The following is a 24474-nucleotide window of genomic DNA, read 5'->3' on the forward strand; positions in this document are numbered from 1 at the left end:
CAGCCCAGGAATAAATCCCACTTGGTCGTGGTGAATAATCCTTTTAATGTACTGTTGAATACTATTGGCTAGTATTTTGTTGAGTATTTTCGCATTGTGTTCATCAAGGATATTGGTCTATAGCTCTGTTTTTTGGTGGGATCCTTGTCTGGTTTTGGGATCAAGGTGATGCTGGCCTCATAAAATGAGTTTGGAAGTTTTCCTTCCATTTCTAATTTTTGGAACAGTTTCAGGATAATAGGAATTAGTTCTTCTTTAAATGTTTGGTCGAATTCCCCGGGAAGCCGTCTGGCCCTGGGCTTTTGTTTGTTTGGAGATTTTTAATGACTGTTTCAATCTCCTTACTGGTTATGGGTCTGTTCAGGCTTTCTATTTCTTCCTTGTTCAGTTGTGGTAGTTTATGTTTCTAGAAATGCATCCATTTCTTCCAGATTGTCAAATTTCTTGGCGTAGAGTTGCTCATCGTATGTTCTTGTAATAGTTTGTATTTCTTTGGTGTTAGTTGTGATCTCTCCTCTTTCATTCATGATTTTATTTATTTGGGTCCTTTCTCTTTTCTTTTTGATAAGTCAGGCCAGGGGTTTATCAATTTTATTAATTCTTTCAAAGAACCAGCTCCTAGTTTCGTGATTTGTTCTATTGTTTTTTTTTGTTTCTATTTCATTGATTTCTGCTCTGATCTTTATGATTTCTCTTCTCCTTCTGGGCTTAAGGTTTCTTTCTTGTTCTTTCTCCAGCTCCTTTAGGTTTAGGGTTAGGTTGTGTACCTGAGACCTTTCTTGTTTCTTGAGAAAGGCTTGTACCGCTATATATTTTCCTCTCAGGACTGCCTTTGTTGTGTCCCACAGATTTTGAACCGTTGTATTTTCATTATCATTTGTTTCCATGATTTTTTTCAATTCTTCTTTAATTTCCCCGTTGACCCATTCATTCTTTAGAAGGATACTGTTTAGTCTCCATGTATTTGGGTTCTTTCCAAACTTCCTTTTGTGGTTGAGTTCTAGCTTTAGAGCATTGTGGTCTGAAAATATGCAGGGAATGATCCCAATCTTTGATACCAGTTGAGTCCTGATTTAGGACCGAGGATGTGATCTATTCTGGAGAATGTTCCATGTGCACTAGAGAAGAATGTGTATTCTGTTGCTTTGGGATGAAATATTCTGAATATATCTGTGATGTCCATCTGGTCCAGTGTGTCGTTTAAGTCCTTTATTTCCTTGCTGATCTTTTGCTTGGATGACCTGTCCATTTCAGTGAGGGGAGTGTTAAAGTCCCCTACTATTATTGTATTATTGTTGATGTGTTTCTTTGATTTTGTTATTAATTGGTTTATATAGTTGGCTGCTCCCACGTTGGGGGCATAGATATTTAAAATTGTTAAATCTTCTTGTTGGACAGACCCTTTGAGTATGATATAGTGTCATTGCTCATCTCTTTTTATACTCTTAGGCTTCAAATCTAATTGATCTGATATAAGGATTGCCACTCCTGCTTTCTTCTGAGGTCCAGTAGCATGGTAAATTCTTTTCCATCCCCTCACTTTAAATCTGGAGGTTTCTTCGGGCTTAAAATGAGTTTCTTGGAGGCAACATATAGATGGGTTTTGTTTTTTTATCCATTCTGATACCCTGTGTCTTTTGACAGGGGCATTTAGCCCATTCACATTCAGGGTAACTATTGAGAGATATGAATTTAGGGCCATTGTATTGCCTGTAAGGTGACTGTTACTGTATATGGTCTCTGTTCCTTTCTGATCTACCACTTGTAGGCTCTCTCTTTGCTTAGAGGACCCCTTTCAAGATTTCCTGTAGAGCTGGTTTGGTGTTTGCAAATTCTTTCAGTTTTTGTTTGTCCTGGAAGCTTTTAATCTCTCCTTCTATTTTCAATGATAGCCTAGCTGGATATAGTATTCTTGGCTGCATGTTTTTCTCGTTTATTGCTCTGAAAATATCATGCCAGCTCTTTCTGGCCTGCCAGGTCTCTGTGGTAAAGTCAGCTGCCAATCTAATATATTTACCATTGTTTGTTACAGACTTCTTTTCCCGGGCTGCTTTCAGGATTTTCTCTTTGTCACTGAGACTTGTAAATTTTACTATTAGGTGACGGGGTGTGGGCCTATTCTTATTGATTTTGAGGGGTGTTCTCTGAACCTCCTGAATTTTGATGCTCATTCCCTTTGCCATATTGGGGAAATTCTCCCCAATAATTCTCTCCAGTATACCATCTGCTCCCCTCTCTCTTTATAATTCTTCTGGAATCCCAATTATTCTAATCTTGTTTCGTCTTACGGTGTCACTTATCTCTCGAATTCTCCCCTCATGGTCCAGTAGCTGTTTGTCCCTCTTTTGCTCAGCTTCTTTATTCTCTTATCATTTGGTCTTCTATATCACTAATTCTTTTTTCTGCCTCATTTATCCTAGCAGTGAGAGCCTCCATTTTTGTTCTTTTATTTCTCCAGAAAGGGCTTTTATATCTCTCGAGAGGGTTTCTCTAATATCTTCCATGTCTTTTTCAAGTCCGGCTAGAACCTTGAGAATTTTCATTCTGAACTCTAGATCTGACATATTACCAATGTTTGTATTGATTAGGTCCCTAGCCTTCGGTACTACCTCTTGTTCTTTTTTTTTTTGTGTGTTGAATTCTTCCATCTTGTCATTTTGTCCAGATAAGAGTATATGAAGGAGCAAGTAAAATACTAAAAGGGTGGCAACAACCCCAGGAAAATATGCTTTAACCAAATTAGAAGAGATCCCAGATCGTGAGGGGGGGGGGAAGGGGATAAAAAGACGTTCAAAAAGGAAGAAAGAAAAGAAAAGAAAAAAGAAAAAAAAATGAAAAGAATTAAAAAAAGAAAACAAATAATAAAAATATAAAAAAGAAAAAATATATACATTAGATAAACTAGTTAAAAAACGTTAAAAAAAAGGTAAAAGTTAAAAAAAAATTTAACCAGAAGGCGAGGAAAAAAACAAAAAATGTTAAAGAAAAAAATTAAATTAACTGCAAGACTAAAAAATAAATCACAGGGAAAAAGCCATGAGTTCCGTGCTTTGCTTTCTCCTCCTCTGGAATTCTGCTGCTCTCCTTGGTATTGAAACTGCACTCCTTGGTAGGTGAACTTGGTCTTGGCTGGATTTCTTGTTGATCTTCTGGGGTAGGGGCCTGTTGTAGTGATTCTCAAGTGTCTTTGCCCCAGGCAGAATTGCACTGCCCTTATCAGGGGCCGGGGTGAGTAATCCTCTCGGGTTTGCTTTCAGGAGCTTTTGTTCCCTGAGCGCTTTCCATAGAGTTCCGGAGGACGGGAATAGAAATGGCGGCCTCCTGGTCTCTGGCCAAGAGGAGCCGAGAGCCCAGGGCCCCACTCCTCAGTGCACCCTCAGAGAACAGCGCCCAGTTACTCCCGTCTGCCTGACCTTTGGCCGCACTCTGAGCTCACCGGTTCAAGGTAACCCCGAGCTGTGAGCTTACTGTCGGCTCTGTCTCTGTAGCCGGCTTTCCCGTTCCAATACCCGCAAGCTCTGCGACACTCAGACACCCCCGATCCTTCTGTGACCCTGCAGGACCTGAGGCCACGCTGACCCCGCGTGGGCTTCACCCCGGTTTAGCCTCTGGAGCGATGTCCCTCAGCGGAACAGACTTTTAAAAGTCCTGATTTTGTGCGCGGTTGCTCCGCCGCTTGCTGGGAGCCAGCCCCTCCCCCCGGGGTCTATCTTCCTGTCGCTTTGGATTCACTTCTCCGCGGGTCCTACCTTTCAGAAAGTGGTTGTTTTTCTGTTTCCAGAATTGCTGTACTTCTTCTCTTCGATCTGCCGATGGATTTTCAGGTGTTTGCAATCTTTAGATAAGCTATCTAGCTGATCTCCGGCTAGCTGAAGTAGTCTCAGCCTGCTACTTCTCCGCCATCTTGACTCCCAAAAGATAGTCTCTTCAATAAATGGTGCTGGGAAAATTGGACAGCTATGTGTAGAAGAATGAAACTCTACCATTCTCTTACACCATACACAAAGATGAACTCAAAGTGTGTAAAAGACATCCACATAAGGCAGGAATCTATCAAAATCCTAGAGGAGAACATAGACAGTAACCTCTTTCACATTGGCCATATTAATTTCTCACAGGATATGTCTCCAAAGGCAAAGGAAAGAAAAGTGAATATGAACTTTGGGGACTTCATCAAGATCAAAAGCTTCTGCACAGCAAAGGAAACAGTCAACAAAACAGAGGCAACCCATGGAATGGGAGAAGATATTTGCAAATGACACTATAGACAAAGGGCTGATATCAAAGATCTATAAAGAACTCCTCAAAGTCAACATACACAAAAGAGATAATCACATCAAAATATGAGCAGAAGACATGAACAGACACCTCTCCAAAGAAAACATACAAATGGCTAACAGAGGCAAGAAAAAATGTTCATGTTCATCATCATTAACCATCAGGGAGATTCAAATCAAAACCACATTGAGATATCACCTTACACCAGTTAGAATGGCCAAAACTAACAAGACAGTAAACATGATGTGTTGGAGAGGATGTGGAGAAAGGGGAACCCTATTACACTGTTGGTGGAAATGCAAGTTGGTGCAGACATTTTTGAAAATGATGTGGAGATTTCTTAAGAAATTAAAAATAAAACTACCTTATGACCCTGCAATTGGGCTACTGGGTATTTACCCCAAAGTTACAGATGTAGTGAAAAGAAGGGCCATCTGTACCTCAGTGTTCATAGCAGCGGTGGTCACAGTCGCCAAACTGTGGAAAGAACCAAGATGCCCTCCAATGAATGAATGCATAAAGAAGGTATGATCTATATATATTCAATGGAGTATTATGTCTCCCCATGTAAGAATCATGGTGGAATATGCTTCTTATCATCAATGTGAGAACTGAATAAGATTACTGGAGGCAAAATCCACTAATGTGGAGGGGTCACGATGGATCTGAAGCCCCCAGTGGATTCTCTTGTCTCACAATAGTTCACACTTCACCTCTGGCAATTTGCCGAAGTTACCATTTAGGCGTTCCTACCAGTTGATGGTTCCCAGGACCTTCTGTTCCAAGTAAGCATATTTCAGCTCTGACTCTCTAGATTCAACTATCTTTCTAGATTTTTAGGGTGGCAGTTTGTAGTGAAATCTGAATTCTCTGATGAGTACAAGAGGATCATTGATTTTCTGTTTGTTCAGCTCAGCTTTTATTTATTATAAGGATGTAAGTGATGATTCCCAAGTTCTTCATATGTTACAACTACAAGCAGAAGTGTTGCACTTTTTTTTCTTTTTTACCTTTCTGACTGATATACTACTTAATTACACAAGTGTAAATGTGCATGTTATCAGCGTCATTTAAGCAAGAGAAGATCTGTTGTCCGTCATTTCTCTGGGACTCCAGTTTTCTTTTCTTTGAGAAAGTTGGGAAGTTTCAGTTGCCAATACTTTTGGCATAATTCAGCCTCTGCTGATACAGAGATCACAACTAATATGAATTTTTTTTTAGCTTCTTACACACTTTCTGAGAAATTCATTTATATAGTAGTAGCATTAGGTTAACCTTCTTTCTGTTTGTTTTAGATAAACTGAAATCCTAACGTGAAAGCTCCATTATTTGTCTATCACCAGCAATTCTAGAGATAATTTCTCTGCCCTGCTGATCTTACTAGGAAAATAAATGAAGTGTTTTTTTTAATGTTCTCAAAAGAAATGACCCCACCCCAGAAGCTATTACTTAAGATGTTCTAAACCTCTCCATTGTTAAATTGCTTTTTTTTGATGTTCAAATAGACAAGTGCACAAAACATAAATATTCCATTCAATAAGTCAACAGAAATATAAACTCTAGTTAATCATAACTTAAGAGATAAAATTACATCACTACTCAAAATTCTTTATATCCCAAGTTTCTGTTGCTCCTGAAATTACCTAAAATGTTCCTGAAATGTTACTGATGCTGTTCTTTTAACAATGTAATGTTTCTCTCAGGATTCAATTCAAGACTCATTTCCTCCATGAAACACTCCACCAAAAAGTAATCCCAAAGGAGGATGAGTTTCCCAGAATGTAAATGAATAGATGTCAAAGATTCATGCTGTTTTCCTCTGAGTGGTGCTAAAGGTCAGTTCTTATAACTAGGATTCTGCTCTTGAATTAATTTCTAAAACCATGAAAACCTTGTCTTATGGACAAAGGACACAGGTTACCTCAGCATCCTGAATTACAACACATTATTATCAACACTTCTGGAGATTTCTTCGTAATAAAATAGTGTCTATTTCAGGCTGAATTCACAGTTCACTCTCCAAAGAGGTTCTCAAGGTGATCTGCTGAGATGCTGGAAGAAAATGGCAAAATTTCTATTCATATAAAACTTTATAACTTTCTATTTTTCATATATAATGTACATTTTATATTGTGTGTTAGCAGTGCTATTTTTAAGATTTATGAATTACAAAATCAATATACTGAGGACACATGCACAGAATATTTTTTATACAAATTTTGGAGAAAACTTATGTTTGTTACTTGGTGCTATTGACTTCATTTGAGATTCAATTATCTTGAGATCCATGTTCTTAAAGAAAACAAAATGATGTTTTGATATTTGTGCTGTTTTTCTTCATCCAAGAGAAGCAAACACTCAAGAAATATATAAATCGATGGTGTGCTCAGAAGTGAATAGTCAGCCAGATTCTTCTGTTGGTCCCCTCTCTTTTCTCTTCATGTTGAAGCCTTTGAAATTTCCAGGAGGAACTTTACTGTTTTTTGTCTCTGTTCCTTGGTTTATGATTCTCTTTCTGTCTGGAACGCACCTCTATGTTCTTGTATCTTCTATCTCTCTCTCTATCTAATTTAAATTGATCAAAAACACAGAGATAAGCACAAATTATGAATGTTCCATTCAATGAACTAATAGAAAGCTAAAACCTTTTTTAATCAACACCAATTTAATAAAATTAAATTATTCACACAAATGTAACTTTCATGCCCCTTTTCACTTACTGTTCCCACCATCTTCTCTATAGTAATGATTTTTTCAGCACTTTAATGCTATGTTTTATTGCCCAGTTTTGATTTATATAAAGTGTGTCATATATATGAAAAAATGTTCATTATCATTAGCCATCAGAGAGATTCAAATCAAACCACATTGAGATACCACTTTACACCAGTTAGAATGACCAAAATTAACAAGACAGTAAACAAGTGTTTGAGAAGATGTGGAGAAAGGGGAACCCTCTTGCACTGTTGGTAGGAATGCAAGTTGGCGCAGTCACTTTGGAGAACAGTGTGGAGATTCCTCAAGAAATTAATAATAGAGCTTCCCTATGACCCTGCCATTGCACTACTGGATATTTACCCCAAAAATACAGATGTAGGGAAAAGAAGGGCCTAATGTGCCCCAATGTTCATAGCAGCAATGACCACAATTGCCAAACTGTGGAAAGAACCAAGATGCCCTTCAACAGACAAATGGATAAAGATGATATCATGTATGTAAATTACTATGCTTTGTAGGATTCATAAAAGATACATACATGTTTCCTTCACATATCTGAGCTTCTTGAGGGCAGGTATCTCAACTATTTAGTAAAACCTCAAATACATGGTAGTAATAAATGATAAATGAGGTGAGTGGAAACTCTTCCATTTATTATCAGTAGTTTGAAATTATGTGCATCAGAGTGTACCAGAGTCATAAATAGTATCCTTGCTTGTGTAGAAAAAGAGAGATAAAAAAGAATGAATTGGCTAGCTATACTAATAATTTCAAGACCTCTGGGACAAAATCTCAATCTTCTTCGGTACCAGATTTCTGATAGAACTATTGATTCTCTCTGTTATTCTTTACTGTCATATACTATTATTCTTTCTGGACATCAGACTGGCAAGAACTTCTAGATATGTATATGAGGTAGTTCCATCACAGGTACAATTGGAAAAATTTATTATTAAGTTTTCTATCATAAAAAATACAGAAAAATGAACACAAAACAATTAAAGTTTGCAATGAAAAGAAATGTGTAGGAGAAAGAAGTTTGGGCAACACACTACAGTGGAGAGATTATTTTATTATGTAAATTATATATTTCAAATGTATGAACCTATATGCTCCATAAAATGCTCTTGCTTACCTTGTTTATAATGTGATAAATTAAGAAAACCATCCCAGTATGCTAGAAGCTGATAAATAACCTAACTCAGTCTTGATTTTTCTGTGATGGATTGCTTTTGCCTCACCCCATGGGCAGAGGGGCCTCAGATTAGCAAAGGGACAATTTTTAGACAGAGAAAATTAAATAACCAGGTAACTATAAAATCTATACCTAATTTTAGCTCATTAGTTAAGAGGTAGCTCGTTAGTCAAGGTGCATTCTTCACAGTCACTGCACTCTTCTTAGGGAAAAGACCACCCGTACCAACCCTGTTTTGATAAAGCTATCAATGCCTGCCATTCACTATAACACCTATTCTTGGCCCTTGATAGTCATAGCTTATTGGTTGAAAAACCAACACCAAATTCAGGAATAATCTGTATAAATTGATCAGTGACATGTGAGGTGCTTTTCTTTGAAAGTTTATTCCATCTAAGGACCATAGTAATTTACCAATTAATTATTTCTCTGAGAAACTTAAACCAGAGATATTAAGCTTTTTAACTGATTGGAAGAGTGGGAATTAAAAGATCAAGAACACAACCCTCAGTTTGTTTTGTGAGATTAAGAGTCACTTATGGTTTGTCTCCCTCCCAACAGACCTGTACCCCTGGGGATAAAAATATATGTTTATAAAAAAAAAAAAAAAAAAAAAAAGATCAAGAACACAGAGGAAAGTCAGAAAGTTTGGGTGAGGAATAAGGTGGGAGTTAGGAGTATCCATGAATATGTTAGAGTCTCCAAAGATGGTGTCAGCAACACTTTTTCATTGTACATGGATGCTTATCTCAGTCCTTAAGAAATGGAATCTATGCCTTACTCCTCTTGTATCTAGGTTTGCCTCAAGACTTCCTTTGATGAATAGAATGAGGTGCCTGGTTGCCTCTGCTTTTACAATTAAAGTGATCTCCCAAGGAAGAAGTCTGATTTAGGCAGATATCGTCATAATGTGAGGAAGCCCAAGCTGCTGAGGTACAAGAGGCCACAGGGAAGAAAAGTGTAATACCAAACATGGAACAGGAGAACCATGCATCAGCACCCAGTCAATGGAAAAAATCATGAAAAATAATTAATGCTTGTGGCTTTATGTTCCTGGATTTTGGTGTTGTTACACAGCAATAGATAAATATGAACAATGTATGAGAAGATACGATCAAGCAGAAATCAATACCACGAAAACAAGTCTGTACCAGAGATTGATAGTTTTCATTGGAAAAGGCAGAAACATCCAGGCTGATACAGAAATGTGCTGAATTGTGTTCAATGGCTAAGCCCTCATGAGGATACAAAGTCTGTTGTTGGATAATGGAGTTAGCACTAGTTGTGAATGCCTTTATTCTTAATGTATTGGTTACGTTAAAGGCTTCTGTTAAAAATAATCATTTTTTTTCTCTTCTTATTCTCTATATTCTTCACTGAAACATGTTGTTTGACATCTGTATTTTATAACTGGCAAGTATAAAATAACAATCTCAACATTTCATCAAAAATTAATTTAAGGGAAAAGATGTTAAATTAGAACTACAGATGAAATGGTTTAGATGGTCCAGTGGGGTCTGGACACTCCTTCTTTTGCTATTATATATATATATATATATATATATATATATATATATATGTATTATATATATATATACACACACACATACATATTGCTTATATTATATATATATAATATATATATTCTGCTATATATATATAATTTATATATATATAAAATAAATATATATTATATTATATATATAAATATATATATTTATTTAATAAAATAAATATATATATTTAATTTTTATATAATTTTTTTCTCTAAGTCCAGAATCAAATTGTCAAATATAGTTAGAGAAGGATGCTGGGCTATTTGTGAAGTGGAGAATCATATTGGTGTACATTCTAGGAGATTTTTACAAGGCATTATTAAGGTTACTCTAACATTGCATTCATTCTTTTCTGGCTATTTGTCAGACTTCAGTTTTTTACCATAAGATTAAATGCTTCTTTATAAAATGTTATGGTTCCTTAGTGTTCTTATGACATGACACCTAGCTTCCTTGCAGAACTAAGAACATGAGAGAGAAAGACAGAGACAATTTATGGGGGAAAACACAGTCTTGAATAACCTAATCTTGAACTGTAGAGGGAACTACACAAGGGCATGAATACCAAGAAATAGGTAACATTGGGGGTCGTTTGGATGTTGGCTACAACAAATATTTATTTAATCCTGGAAAGAAAGGGTAATATTACATTAAAGTAATATTTAAATACACCTTCTCTAGATACTAATATTAAATTGTTTCCAGGCATCATCTTATAATGATTACTAATTATTGAAGCAGATGAAGGAGCTTGTCAGCTAATCTTTGTGCTTTGATTTTCGTGTCTTGGTGATAACACTGTGATCTCTCATGGTTGATAGTAAATGTTGACACATATTTAGTGTGTTACATACTCATCATCAACATTCTTGAAAAATGAAAATTTAGCTTTTAATTTTTCAAAACCACACTCTCATTCTTTTGAGCTCATTATTACTGAAAACATTTATTACAAGATAAGGAAAAAGGTGTTGCCAAACAACAAATAGTTGTGGTTATGCACCTTATAATAAATGACCAAACCTTCACAGAAAGACTGCTCAGATTAATTGTCATACATCTCCACAGCAGGATTGCTCAGCTTTTTATTTTTTCCACTACATTTAAGGTATACTAAGTTGTAATTTCCCCTCACTTCCCTCTGACACCACCTACTGTGAGCCTAGTGGCTTTGTGCATCTTATTATGACAGGGGTCATGGGACGTCATCAAGTGGCCATCAGAGGCAAGCATAGTGAATACTTCCTCATCCATGCCCTAAGAGGCAAAAGAATTGTATGTGGCAAGCTGCTCCTGCCTAAGGATAGTTTGTTTCAATGTGTGTCCCCTGTATGTGCTCCTTGGGAGGGAGTCACTAGTACCTACATGTCTGAAGGGGATTGGAAAAGAACAATGGATTCTGTGTGATTGTCTTTCAGATCTAACCATGCATAAAACAAAAACTATTTCCTACACATTTCATACATGACTGCAGAAGACCATGAAAGAAGCTTGAAATACAAAGTGGAGACTTAGCAACCCCTTCTAATTTATTTTAGTGTGACTTTAAAAATGACATTTGGTTATGATTCCATTTATATCAAGTTCAAAATCAGACAAAACTATGGTGTTAGAGGTTGAGATACTGATTTCCTTTGGGGAGGCATCAGCTGGAATGGACCAGAGGAGTGTCTAAGTAGTTGGAAACCTACAATCTATAGGTTTCCTGTATCTTGATTTGGGCACCAGTTAAGCAGGTACATACATAAGCAAAGCATAATAAACTGTACATTTAAGGTTTTTATATTTTCTTGTGTATAACTTATCTTTAACTTTAAACTATAGTTATTTTGAGAGGGTAAATATGGAAAGTCATTGGAAAGGCACAGAACTAAGTGGAATACCAGGACAATAGGAACAAATCTAGATTATACCAATCAAAGGATATACTGAAGTTTATACTCGTCTTTCCTGTATGAAAGATATAAGAAAGTCCTGTGTAAAAGAACTTTTTTTTTCTTTTCCTTCATGATCTCTTTTAATTTTTCAGTACTTTCCCTCCCCTAAAAGAAATTTATGTCATCTCACATGCTAAATAAAAAAGTCATTCTAACCAAACACAGCAATAAAACTTTACATGTACAGGTGTGTTTTACAACAAAAATAAGATTTACATAGAAAGAATGTCAAGGATAATTAGAGATTTATCTGCAGTGTACACAGTCTAAAGAATCCACAGACAAGCTCCTTGGTCTCTGAATCAGTTGTTCAATGTTTAGTATTGCAATGTAAAAATTTTGTTATATATTTAATGCCTAAAGTAAGATACATTTGAAAGTCAAATTCTCAATATCATTTGTTAATTCCAAGACTTGTATATTCTAATTCTAGAGTTGTTAGAAAATTAGAGAAAGAACGTATCATTGTGCTGTGGTCGTGCTCAGTCATCTTGCCTCTCAAAGAAGTGGCACAGTGACAGACCTTGGAAGAGCAACTAGCTAACTTACAAATTAGTGTTCCTTTTGTATTTCTGTTTTGAAAGACAAAAAAAATATTAATAAAAGTACACTTTGTCTGCATTTAACTTTCATAGATAAAATCATTATTAGTTGATTTTTGAAAGAGCACATGGAAGTGATGACTCCCATCAGAGGGAAATCTCTTGTCACATGAAAATTAGCAAGACAGTATTATTAAATAGTACTTTATACTGTTCTGGTTCTTCACACTTTTCAGAGTGTCTGCGTTTTATACTCCCTCACTCATCCTCAAAATAAATCTGTGTAAGAGACAGGATAGCATTCTCCTCTTCACATGTTTGAGAAAACTAAGGCTAAAATCTTTGGGTTGGAAAGACATTTTTTTTTTTCCTCCAGATTTAACTTATTTATTTTGGAGAAAGAGAGAGAGAGAGAGAAGGAGCAGAGGGAGGAACAGAGGGAGAAGAAGACTCCTCATTGAGCAGGGAGCCCTTCATGGGACTCAATCCCAGGATTCCAGGATCATGACCTGAGCCAAAAGCAGATGCTTAATGGACTGAGCCACCCAGACACTCTGAGTCTGGAAGGAGTTTAAGGAAGTTTATATTTTGGTGATTTCTGTCTTGTCAATTATATGGCACAACTGCTTTTATGCTATTGTCTTCATTAATGATATAAAAAAATCTTAAGTGAAAACAAATTATTATATTTGGCAGCAAAAACACAAATAGTTATCTTTTGCTAATTTGGATCTCCATGTTCACTTGGCACACAAAATTAAGGAGAAAGTCATAAAATGTGTTTTAGCTTTAAAAGAGGAATCTGGATTCTCTAATGACTAGAAGGTCATCATGGAGACCTGCGGTATTTAATTGCATTCCTGATTCATTCTTTCACTGGTCTCATGTAAACTTGAAAATTTACCTCCACTTCTCATAGTGAAAATGGTCTACCTATGAATTATTGAAACCCCAGAAACAGAATTCTGAACCTTGCATGCATTATCACTTTTGAAATCTATGGGAATCAAAGTTGCTTGCTAATCACTATCACAGATCAGCACACAAGAGGCAGGGTACAGAGCTGGGTACAGGCTCCAAAAACATACATCCAATTAGTGGTGCAAAGAGGAGGTGGATTCCAGTGTCCAGACGTTGAGGTTTAAATTCTGACTCCACTTGGGAAGACCCAGTGAACTGCCTGCCTCTCTCAGCTATCTGTAAAATGGAGAATATTAATTATTTAAAGTATTATTGGGAGAATTAAATGTGGAAAATATATGCAAAGTGCCTAGAACACTCTAGAAATGACACCTATTGTAACAGGTGGGATATGAACGTTAACTGTAGGAGGTATAAAATAAAATTACTTTAGGTAATAAAGACAGAAACTGTTGTTCAAGGACAAAGAGAAGATCAGCTACTTTCCCAGTTTCTCTCTTGCTACCCCGAAATGACTGAATAATCTTTGTTTCCATAATGTCATGTTTGCATAGCTCTCTGATTGCAAGCACCACATAATTACAAAATGACTGTGTTAATGGAAGATTTAGATCATTTTTTAAAAAGTAAAGTTTTCACATTTTGCATCTAAATTCATTGATTATGCATAAAGAGGTCAGGAAAGCCTTGTGGCTTTATTAAATTGATCGGCATCTAATAACTTAATTATCTACAGAAACAGATGTTACTTCAACTGAAAACAAATTATCTTATACACAGGGAAGAAAATTAAAGCATCGAACACTGTGGAGATCTTTAAAATGACCACATCGAGGTTAAAAGGAGAGAGAAACAACAAAACATCAGGATTCCTGATTCGGACTCAACTCCGTTTAATTTATTCCAAATTGTTTTTGTCCTGAATGTTTTTTACATCTCATTTGGTTTCAGTTTAGGAGATTGTGCCTATGTGTGTGCACTCACACACACACAGACACACACACACACACACACACACGGATATTTGAACTGTTAAAATCTAAGATGAGTTACTGTTCATTCCTGACTGAATTGTGATCTCATTTTTTTCTGGGAAAGGCATTCAACTCTGTTAAGAATTTTGAAAATAAAATCCTCCTAGAGCAGTCCCTAACACAAAGAGTTCCCACCCTGCCTTTCTTTTCTGTTCCAGCCTTTTCTGAGAGCACTGCTTCCAGGTTATTCTTCTGTTGCCTGCTGTCTTGGTATCAAATCTATTGTTAACTTTGTCCCCAAGAACAATCAGGTCACACAGGTCTTGTCAATCCTCCTTTCTCTGTATATCCTTGACTTTCTTTGACACTCAGTCAGGCTTAGCTCATGATAGTGATGTGTCAGTTTGTCACAGGAACACACCTCTTCCCTCATGACCTTCGTCCAGAGCTCTTTACTTTGATAATGCTGAGCCTCACTTTCATCTTGGGGGAACATCTGGTATTTTTGTTTAGGATTCAAAAGGTAGAACAGGATTATTATTATTATTATTATTTTATTGACTAAGAGGCTATAGTCATAAAATCACAGGAAATTAAAGTGGAAAAAGACCTTAAGTAATTAATTTCCTAATTAATTTCTAGCTCCTCTATCATGGATGGAGAACTGAGGCCAAGCTATGTTAGCTGATGTGTCTGAGATCGCAGATAGGAAGTCTGACTTTGTCAGAATGAGAACCTGGGAATGCTTCATCTGAGCGGACTGAGGGGAAGAATCTGGATTTGGGAGGATTTCTCCAAGACTAGGTACTGAGGAGCATAGTGATGCAGGAAACAGAGCCAGCTACAAAATTCAAGGTCACCAATGATGGCAAAGATTAACAGGGGAACTAAATGGTACTTTTGGGGAGGGAAGCAGTGTGGGGCTGGGGGCAGGGGACAGCATCTGGAGCTCACTTGAAGGTTAGAGGAACCCGAGGTGTTCAGTTTATCTTTCTCCTCATTAATATTTATAATAGCTACCAGTTATTGAGAAGTTACTGAAGCATTGTTCTAAGTCCTTAATTTGTATTAACTCATTTATCCTTGCAACAACCCTGTGGCAAGTATTTTTCTTATCTTCCTTTTACAGATGAGAAATCTGAGGCAGAGACTAGGAATTGGTTGCCCAAGTCTTATAGCATGCCAGGAGATGAGACAGGGCTCATCCCCAAGCACATTAACTCCAAAATCTCAGCCCTTAATCAAACCACTGTGTTACCTTTTAGTATCCCTTTACCAGAATGGGTGTCTGGCATGGAATAAACATTAGGGTCCATTGTATCTTACATCAGAGTGAGCCAGGACTTATCTTCTATGAAGTTGGAATTTTAAAGTGTACTCAAGACCCTTTTAAAATCCCTATCCATACCTCTTGTCCCCCCAACTCATTGTACTGTTAGTTTGGAATGGGAACAGAGTCTACTAACATCTAGGTTGCTAGTCTGTAAACTTATTGCCAAAGTCAGTGTAGATGGGTTACTCTACAGTTCACATGTTATTTGAACTGGTTGTCTTTGTTCTAACTGGTCAACATGGGCTGAAAAAGATAATTGAGTACTGAATAACATCCCTGTTATTATTATATTGCTTTTTTTCTCCTATTGCTTCTGATTGTCCTTATGTCCTTGGCGGGACAGGACAGCACTTGCATCTCTTCCATTTGTATTTTTTTTTAAAGATTTTATTTATGTATGTATGTATTTATTTATTTATTTATTTATTTAAGAGAGAGAGAGAGAGTGCATGTGTGTGCATGCAAGAGAAGAATGAGAGAGAGAAGCAGACCTCCTGGTGAGCAGGGAGCTTGATGCAGGGCTCGATCCCAGGACCCTGAGATCATGACCTGAGCCAAAGGCAGACACTTAACTGACTGAGAAACCTAGGCGCCCCCATTTGTATTTCTTAAAGACGATAGAAGGACTTCCTGCACTCTATGAATGACCCATGAAGGCGTGTGGAGCCCAGATTTCTTACAACCTTAGCTTAACACTGAGAGAGAAGCCTTATCTCTCCAGAGGCCTGGTGCTGGGCTTCTGGGATATTGCTGAAATCTCTTTGACACTCACGATAAATACTGAAGAAAACCATAAAATCCAAGAAAAACAACTCAGTCTTCTTTCAAGTGGGGGAAACACCACTTTTTTAAATGTTGGAAATTTCAGTTGGAGAAGGTCCTTCAAGACCTCCTGTCCATTTTGTAAGAAGGAGTGCAGACTTGTTGGCAATGCCTGTTCTGCAGAATCTATGTTTCTCAAGGCTGGTGACACAGGTCCAAACATGAGTGGTTACCTAACAGGGCTGTTCTTGCATTGGTACATGAGCAAAGTTGTTCTCAACCATTTTGTCATCAGGCAAATAGAAAGTACTCATTGATGGTAATATTGTTTATGCCAGCAATTCCAAACTTATTTCCAACCCTCACCACCGAGGATAAATACTCTTCATTACATTTCTTTCTTTTTATGTCTTCATCACATTTCTATGAATTAAATATTATCTTTCCCATTTTCAGATGAGCATAATGAGGCTCAAACATAAATCACCTGCCTCTAGAGTGGAAATCTTTCTCTCTATTCCTCCTCTGCTTCTAAATTGCCATCTGTACCCCACTGCATTGATGCTGCCTCTCTTTGGCTTTATGATCCACTTTTGAATACCTGCTTCCCCTCTAAGTCCACCCAATAAACTCATCTCAAGTTGTTGCTCCCCAGAGCTTTCTAAATCCCAAAAGCATTTTGATACTGAACTTTTATAAGGTGTAGAAGTTGAATTATTTGTTCAATGAGCTAATTTTGGTATCAAATGGGAGAGAAGTTCACATATATATTGCTAGCATAAGTGTATCTGTGGATACAGTAGTTTTAGTTATGGCACATATTTTTTAATACTCTGCAGGAGAAATAGCACATGGACACTCTATTCTTCCCATCCTTTCTTGGGAGTTAGACACATAGTCGAGTCCTCTTGGTTTGGAATCATGTAGAAGTATTTTCACCTCAAACACACTAATGGTAACATTAGGGTGAGAAATATGGGGAAACAAATAATCTGACACTGGAAAGGTACTGACTATTAATTATCTCACTTGATTATCCATCCAAGTTGTCCACAAATGATTCTGAATTCCTAGCACACCCCATACTAGGAACTGTGGCTATGGAGAAGAGTGTTTTTTTCACTGCCCTACACACTCCACACACTATAAATTCATAGATGAATAGGAGAGATAAACATAAAAGTGTATATCACAGCACCATCATTACTTGCAGGAGGAAGTCCCCAGGTGTCATGGGAACACCAAACACAAACTAAAGGGCCCAAGAAAATTTCTCAGAGGTGTTGAAGGCAGAGCTAAATCTTTAAGAAGGTAAATTATGGCATTTTGAGGAAAGGGACATGTCACATAGGGAAAAGGGATATGAGAGACTGCTGAGGGTGCCCAAAGATGTTTTATGCTTAGGTTGTTGGTGGGGATGATGGTGTGGGGTGTGTATTTTAGGAATGGAGGGTTATGAGGTTGGAGAGTGATATTAACTTGAAGGGTCTCATTGGAGGAGAAACAGGGAGAAATGCAGAAGGCTTGGTCTCCAGTCCTTGGGGGAGGACATAAAGATTCAACTATAACATAAGTGTATGTCAAGCACATTCCAGGTTTCATTCTCTGGAAGCAGATGATAAGACAAAATGTGAAAGGCAGGGTATTATTTAGGGACAAGCATCCCATCCATAAGAGTGAGTGAGAAATAGAACGGTGGAGAACGAGAAGCTGAACTGTGACAGAAGCCTGACAAAGTCTTAGCCAACATGCTAGGACCTTGGGGTTCCATATAGAACATATAAGGACAATCAGAGAGTTACTGATTTGGACTGAAACTGATTGACAATCAGTCCCTGGATGTGGGCAGCTCTGGACAGGTGTGTCCTTGGACAAGCTCTTTGCAGCTGGAGGCTATGTACTATCTGCTGACTACATTCCTACCAGCTGGGCAACAAAGGCATCTATGTTGCAGAGTTCAGCCCTCAACCCAAAACACCTAATAAAGGGAACACCAAAGTTTCCTATTTCTTCCTCACAACTACATGAAACTGTCCAGATTAAGAGACTGAGATTCATGAGAATCCATTGCTCATGGTCACACAGGCTGCTCCTGATGGTTCAGTGTCTACCACCTACACCACACTTCCCACTGCTCCCTGAAATGAGCAACGTGAAAAATATCAAAGACCTGTACGCCTTTCCTGTTAGTGGACTACAAAACTCTAAATATTTCCAGGAAGGAGTGAGCTCAGCATGGTTTGGAAATTTTCAGTGAGGTCAGAATTTTATTGGGCTGGGAGGATTATATTTGGATTTCTATAAATAAAATTCTTCCAAAAGTAGTAATGCCATATTATGGATGTAGTCACTCACTTGAGATCAGTATCAAAGTCTGATAATTGCTATCAGGGTCAGGAATTTAGAAAACCCAGAGAATAATGTCCAGAGGAACTTCAAATTCATTACTAAACTCATTTAAAAAATCATATTAAAAATAGCAAGAACAAATTCAAAATATTATTACTGCTTACTCAGAGTGGTTAGAACTACCATGAAATGTAGTCTACAATGACATTTGCTTTTTAGCATACAATTTCCACATAACTATTTCCCTAACATTTATCTGCATAACCTAGATGTTACACCACAGAAGGCAGGGTCAAATGGATCATGGATTCACATGTAAGAAAAACAGGAACCCTCCAGAGAGCATAATGATCTGTTCCAGTAAGATGGAGTGGCGAAGGGAGAAGAACTGTTACGGTGTATTAGCTAATGCTGCTCAATAATTTACCAATCAATTAAAATGCCATTATTATTCTCCTCTGCCACTTAGCTTCAGTGATATTTAAAGGTCACATGGGCACTATTGGGGAGGACAGCTATTAGTAGATACATGAAAATAGCATTTCCAATCTCTGTAATAAGGTGTCAAGGTAATTTGTGTCCTAGTTCAAGTTACACTTATCAGCACACAAGGGCAGATGTTCGACAAATGTAGTATACTAAAGGAAAGGAGAAGAAAAAGTACTCAAAGGCTTGAGGAGGGTATGGATAATCAGAAAGGCAAAATGACATATGATATTCTGTAATTTTTTGTATCTGTTCAACTAGGGCCACACGTCTTCGGCCTAGAGGAAATCTTCAGGATTCTCTACTGAGATTGATACAGCATCTACACTGACTAGACTCTAACCAAAGATTAGTGACTTGTTTGAGATTCTAAACAGTTTAGCCATAATTAAATCTGTGTATTTACTGAGCCACCTGGGTGGCTCAGTAGGTTAAGCATCTGCCTTTGGTTCAGGTCATGATCTCAGGGTCTTGGGATTGAACCCTGCTCTGCAGGGGGTCTCCTTGTCCCTTGCCCTCTGTCCCTGCCCCCTCTCCCTGCTCATGCTGTCTTTCTCTCTCTCTCTCAAATAAATAAATGAAATCTTTGTGGCACCTGGGTAGCTCAGTGGGTTAAAGCCTCTGCCTTTGGCTCAGGTCATGATCCCAGAGTCCTGGGATCGAGTCCCACATCGGGCTTTCTGCTCAGGTGAGCCTGCTTCCCCCCGTCTCACTCTGCCTGCCTCTCTGCCTACTTGTGATCTCTCTCTGTCAAATATATAAATAAAACCTTTAAAAAAAAAGACATCTTTAAAAAAACTCATGTATTAATTACTAGACTATTTAATAAATATAAATTAATTATTAAAGAATTATTAAATAAATAATAAATGACTATTAATATACAGCTCATTTTTATTGAGTATTTAATATTTTCTAAGGGTGGTAAGTGTTGTGCTAGACACTTTGCATGCATATTAACTATCTTAATAATAACATATGCAATAGAGTATGTTATCTCCATTTTATAGAGCCAGAAAATTGAGAAAAGATGATTAAGTAGCATGTTTGAAATCTCATCAGTAATAAGTGATGGAGCCCTGGGCCAGCATTATTAAAACTTCACAGCTCCCTTAAGTATTTACTTGGAATTTGTATGTTATTTCTATTTTTTCCCCTAAATATGTGCTGATTTTTACTAACTCTTTATACTATAAATGACCTGTAGAGGTAAGCTGGGTCTTTGATGTACTTATCTAATGAAATAATCCAATTAACACCTAGATATGCAACATATGTTTAGTAAATGTTCTTTGAAAAGACTAGTAGATATTTCAATTTGTACTTTGAAAGGCCCCTCAGTGAAAAAAAAAAAAAAAATGATGTCATGACCCCACATTCATATACTACTTCTCTACTTCTTCAGAGTTGATAGAAAATGTTATTCTTGCTAAACTATTACTGAAGAGATGGCTTAATTTGGAAGTTTGGGGCTGCCTGTGCATGAACATGCATCTCAACTCTGATTGACAATACAGTATGATTATTTATCAAATATCAAGGCAGCATAATGTAGTTGCCCATCATTGCTTGAAATTTTCTCTTGACTAAAGGGTCCACCTTCTGGAAGTACCCATCTGCATAGAAACGTAACCTGAAATTCCCCTTTCTGCTCAGCAGGGTCTCACAGGAATGGTGTCTCTTAATCAAACACGGTGGGATCAACAACACCACTCATCATCAAGGATGGATGATACGCACATCCCTTTAATGCCCCTTATTTTCCAAATCTCTGTTCATTTTCCACCTTATTCTGCTAGGACATTTTCTCCACAGCAGGAACACTGAGAAGTGCAGCCATGGGAAAGGCATGAGCTTACAAAAGACTTGGAATTTTTATTTATTTTATCACTATTATTATTTTAAATTAATTTTTAGTAACATATAATGTATTATTTGCTTCAGGGGTACAGGTCTGTAATTCATCAGTCTTACACAACTCACAGCACTCACCATAGAACATACCCTCCCCAATATCCATCACCCAGCCGCCCCATTCCCTCCACCCCCTTCCACTCCAGCAACCCTCAGTTTGTTTCCTGAGTCTTAGAGTCTCTTATGGTTTGTCTCCCTCTCTGGTTTGTTTCATTTTTTCCTCTCTTCCCCTATGATCCTCTGCCTTGTTTCTCAAATTTCACATACCAGTAAGACCATCTGATAAATGTCTTTCTCTGATTGACTATTTGCTTAGCATAATATCCTCTAGTTCCATCTACATCATTCCAAATAGCAATATTTCATTTTTGATAGCTATATAATATACCTCTCTCTGTGTGTGTGTGTGTGTGTGTGTGTGTGTGTGTGTGTGTGTGTGTATGTGTGTATTACATCTTCTCTATCCATTCATTTGTCAAAGGACATCTTGACTTTTCCCATAATTTAGCTATTGCGGACATTGCCGCTATAAACATTGAGGTACACGTGTCCCTTCAGATCACTATATTTGTATCTTTAGGGTAAATACCCAATAGTACAATTGCTGGGTCATAGGGTAGCTCTATTTCCAACTTCTTGAGGAACCTCAATACTGTTTTCCAGAGTGGCTGCATCAGCTTGCATTCCCACAAACAGTGTAGGAGGGTTCCCTTTTCTCTGCCTCGTCACCAACATCTGTCCTTTCCTGATTTGTTAATTTTAGCCATTCTCACTGGTGTGAGGTGGTATATCATTGTGGTTTTCATCTCATTTTTCCTGATGTGGTGTGATGTTGAGTACTCTTTCATGTGTCTGTTGACCATTTGGATGTTTTCTTTGCAGAAATATCAGTTCATGTCAAAGACTTACTTGGAATTTTAGAAATAAGGACCAGCTCTATTATTCCAGGACTTTGAGAGTTGATGCAAGCCACCTACACAGGCTGAGTTGTAATTTCCTCCTAGAGGTAAGATCAGCCTTACAGATTTTGTTTTTAAAGGATTCAATGAGAGAAATAAAAACGATTTTCATTGCTTTTCCTTATGCACTACAGGTTCCAATTATTTTAAACTAACTGAGTTCTCTGGAGTTAACATATTTTCCCTTATTGTCCTCAGTCCTCTTAACACATATTGTTCCTCCTGCCTCAAAGTCCCTCCCCTACTTCACCTGTTACCAACAGGTCTAAGCAGATCATAAATGAATTCACAGCTCTTGGAGAATAGAGGGAGATGATTAAAAACTCTGAGGGATAAAAAAAAAAACCTACTTCTCCTACACATTAATGGAATGCTAAAAGCATCTAATGGAGATTTTTGTCGAGAAATAATTAGATATTTATCATCTTATATTTCATTAATGAAATTGGTTTTCTTATCACAATATTTTAATTGACATTTTAAAATATCCTCATTACACAGTATTTTAAATTGTAGCTGAAATAATCTGTGTGGAGTGCCTCCGTCATTTTAAGGTGAAGATAGAAACTTGAAAAACCATTTGAATTTCTAATTGAAAAATAATTGGGTTTAAAAGAAGCGAATTATGATAATCATTAGGTGTGATAAAATAGAGGTTGATGCTGAATTTTCAATTATGAATATAAAGTTTATTCTCAAGAATGTGCTGGAGAGCAACTTTTCTGTTTAATGCTTGTGTTTTACAGATCCCCAAAATGACAGCTTGTAATGTGAGAGATCAGACAACAGAAGGCAGCCATGGGGATTATAGTAAAATTTTATTATCTAGAAAAATTTAAAGGGTAAGAATGCAGACTTTTTGTTGATCAAAATCTATTTTTAAGCCTCATAATGATTAGCATAATTTCTAATGCCAAATAAATAGAAGTGAAGCTCTTGAAGCATGCTCTTTCCACTATCCCATTTCCATTTCACGGTGTCATAACAAGAGATCTCAAGGCTTGATGTCTTCAATCTTTCCCTGACTCAGAGAATACTTCTCTCTCCTTCAATTTTCCCAAGTAACAGCTTTACTAAAATATTATTCACATCCTCTGAAGCTCACCCTGTAAAGTGTATATTTTAATGTGCGTGTGTGTTTTTTATATATATATATATATATATATATATATATATATATATATATATTCACAGAATTGGGTAACCAACACCAGTCTCTAATTGCAGAAAACGTTCATCACCCCCCAAAAGACTTTGTACAAATTAGCAGTCAATCCCAATTTGCCCCTTCACATTTCCTGAAAAACACCAGTCCATCCTGTTTCTATGGGTTTGCCCTCTCTGGCCATTTAATATAAGTAGAATCATACAGTACATTGTCTTTTGTGTCTGGATTCTTTTCTGTAGCATAACGAGTTTTCAGGGTTTATCTATGTTGTAGCATAGATCAGTATTTCATCCCTTTTTAAATTTATAGTTGACACATTAGTTTCAAGTGTAAAACAAAGTCACTCAACAACTCTATACCTTCTGCTATGCCGTCTTTTTTATTTTAGTCATAATTTAGGTGAGAAAAAGTATTTTATTGGGATTTTGATTTGAATTCTCCTAACTAATGATACTGAGCATCTTCTCCTGGGATTATTGGTTGTTTGTATATGTTCTTTAAAGAAATATCTATTTAAGTCTTTTACCCATATTTAAATTGGATTATTTGCAAAAATTATTTGTTCTGGATACTTGTAGGATTTATAAATATTTCCTCCCATTCTGTAAACTGAGATTTCAATTTGACTTCTATTTTTTTATGGTAAAGCACAAAATTTTTAAATTTTAATGAGGTTCAACTTACCTATATTTTCTTTGGTAAATATACTTTTAGTGTTGCATCTCGAAGGTCCATAGTCTAATCCAGTGTCGCAACATTTTACAGCTCTATTTTTTTTCCCCTACAGATTTTTTTTTTTTTTTGCTCTTACACTTATGTCTATGAACAATGTTATTTTTGCTTCTAAGGTGAGAGTTGAGCTCTGTTCATTTATATATGAATATTCAGTTGTCTCAGTACCATTCTCAAAAGATACCTTGTTACCCTGACACCCTTATTGAAAATTAATTGTTATAAACTTAAGAGTTTCTTTATTTTTAGACACTCAATTATATTCTATTGATCTACATATCTAGTCTTGGGCAAGTACTACACTGCTTGGTTACTATAGCTTTGTAAGATTTTATGTTGAGAAGTATAGATGATCCAAATTTGGTTCTTTTCTTTTTCTTTTTTGAGATTGTTCCAGCTATTTTGGGTCCATTGTATTTTCATGTGATTTTTTCATATGAATTTTCATATGAATATGTTACTTTCTGCAGAAATATCAACCAAGGTTTAGATAGAAAATATGTTGAATATGTAGATTAGTTTTGGAGAACTGATGTATTAACAGTATTTATACTTCTCCTGCAAAAACATGGATATATTTCCATTTATATAAAATTTTTAAACTTATGTCAACCATATTTTTAAATTTTTATTATACAAATCTTGTACTT

This window comes from Mustela nivalis (assembly GCF_964662115.1).
Source record: "Mustela nivalis genome assembly, chromosome: 11".
NCBI lineage: Eukaryota > Metazoa > Chordata > Mammalia > Carnivora > Mustelidae > Mustela > Mustela nivalis.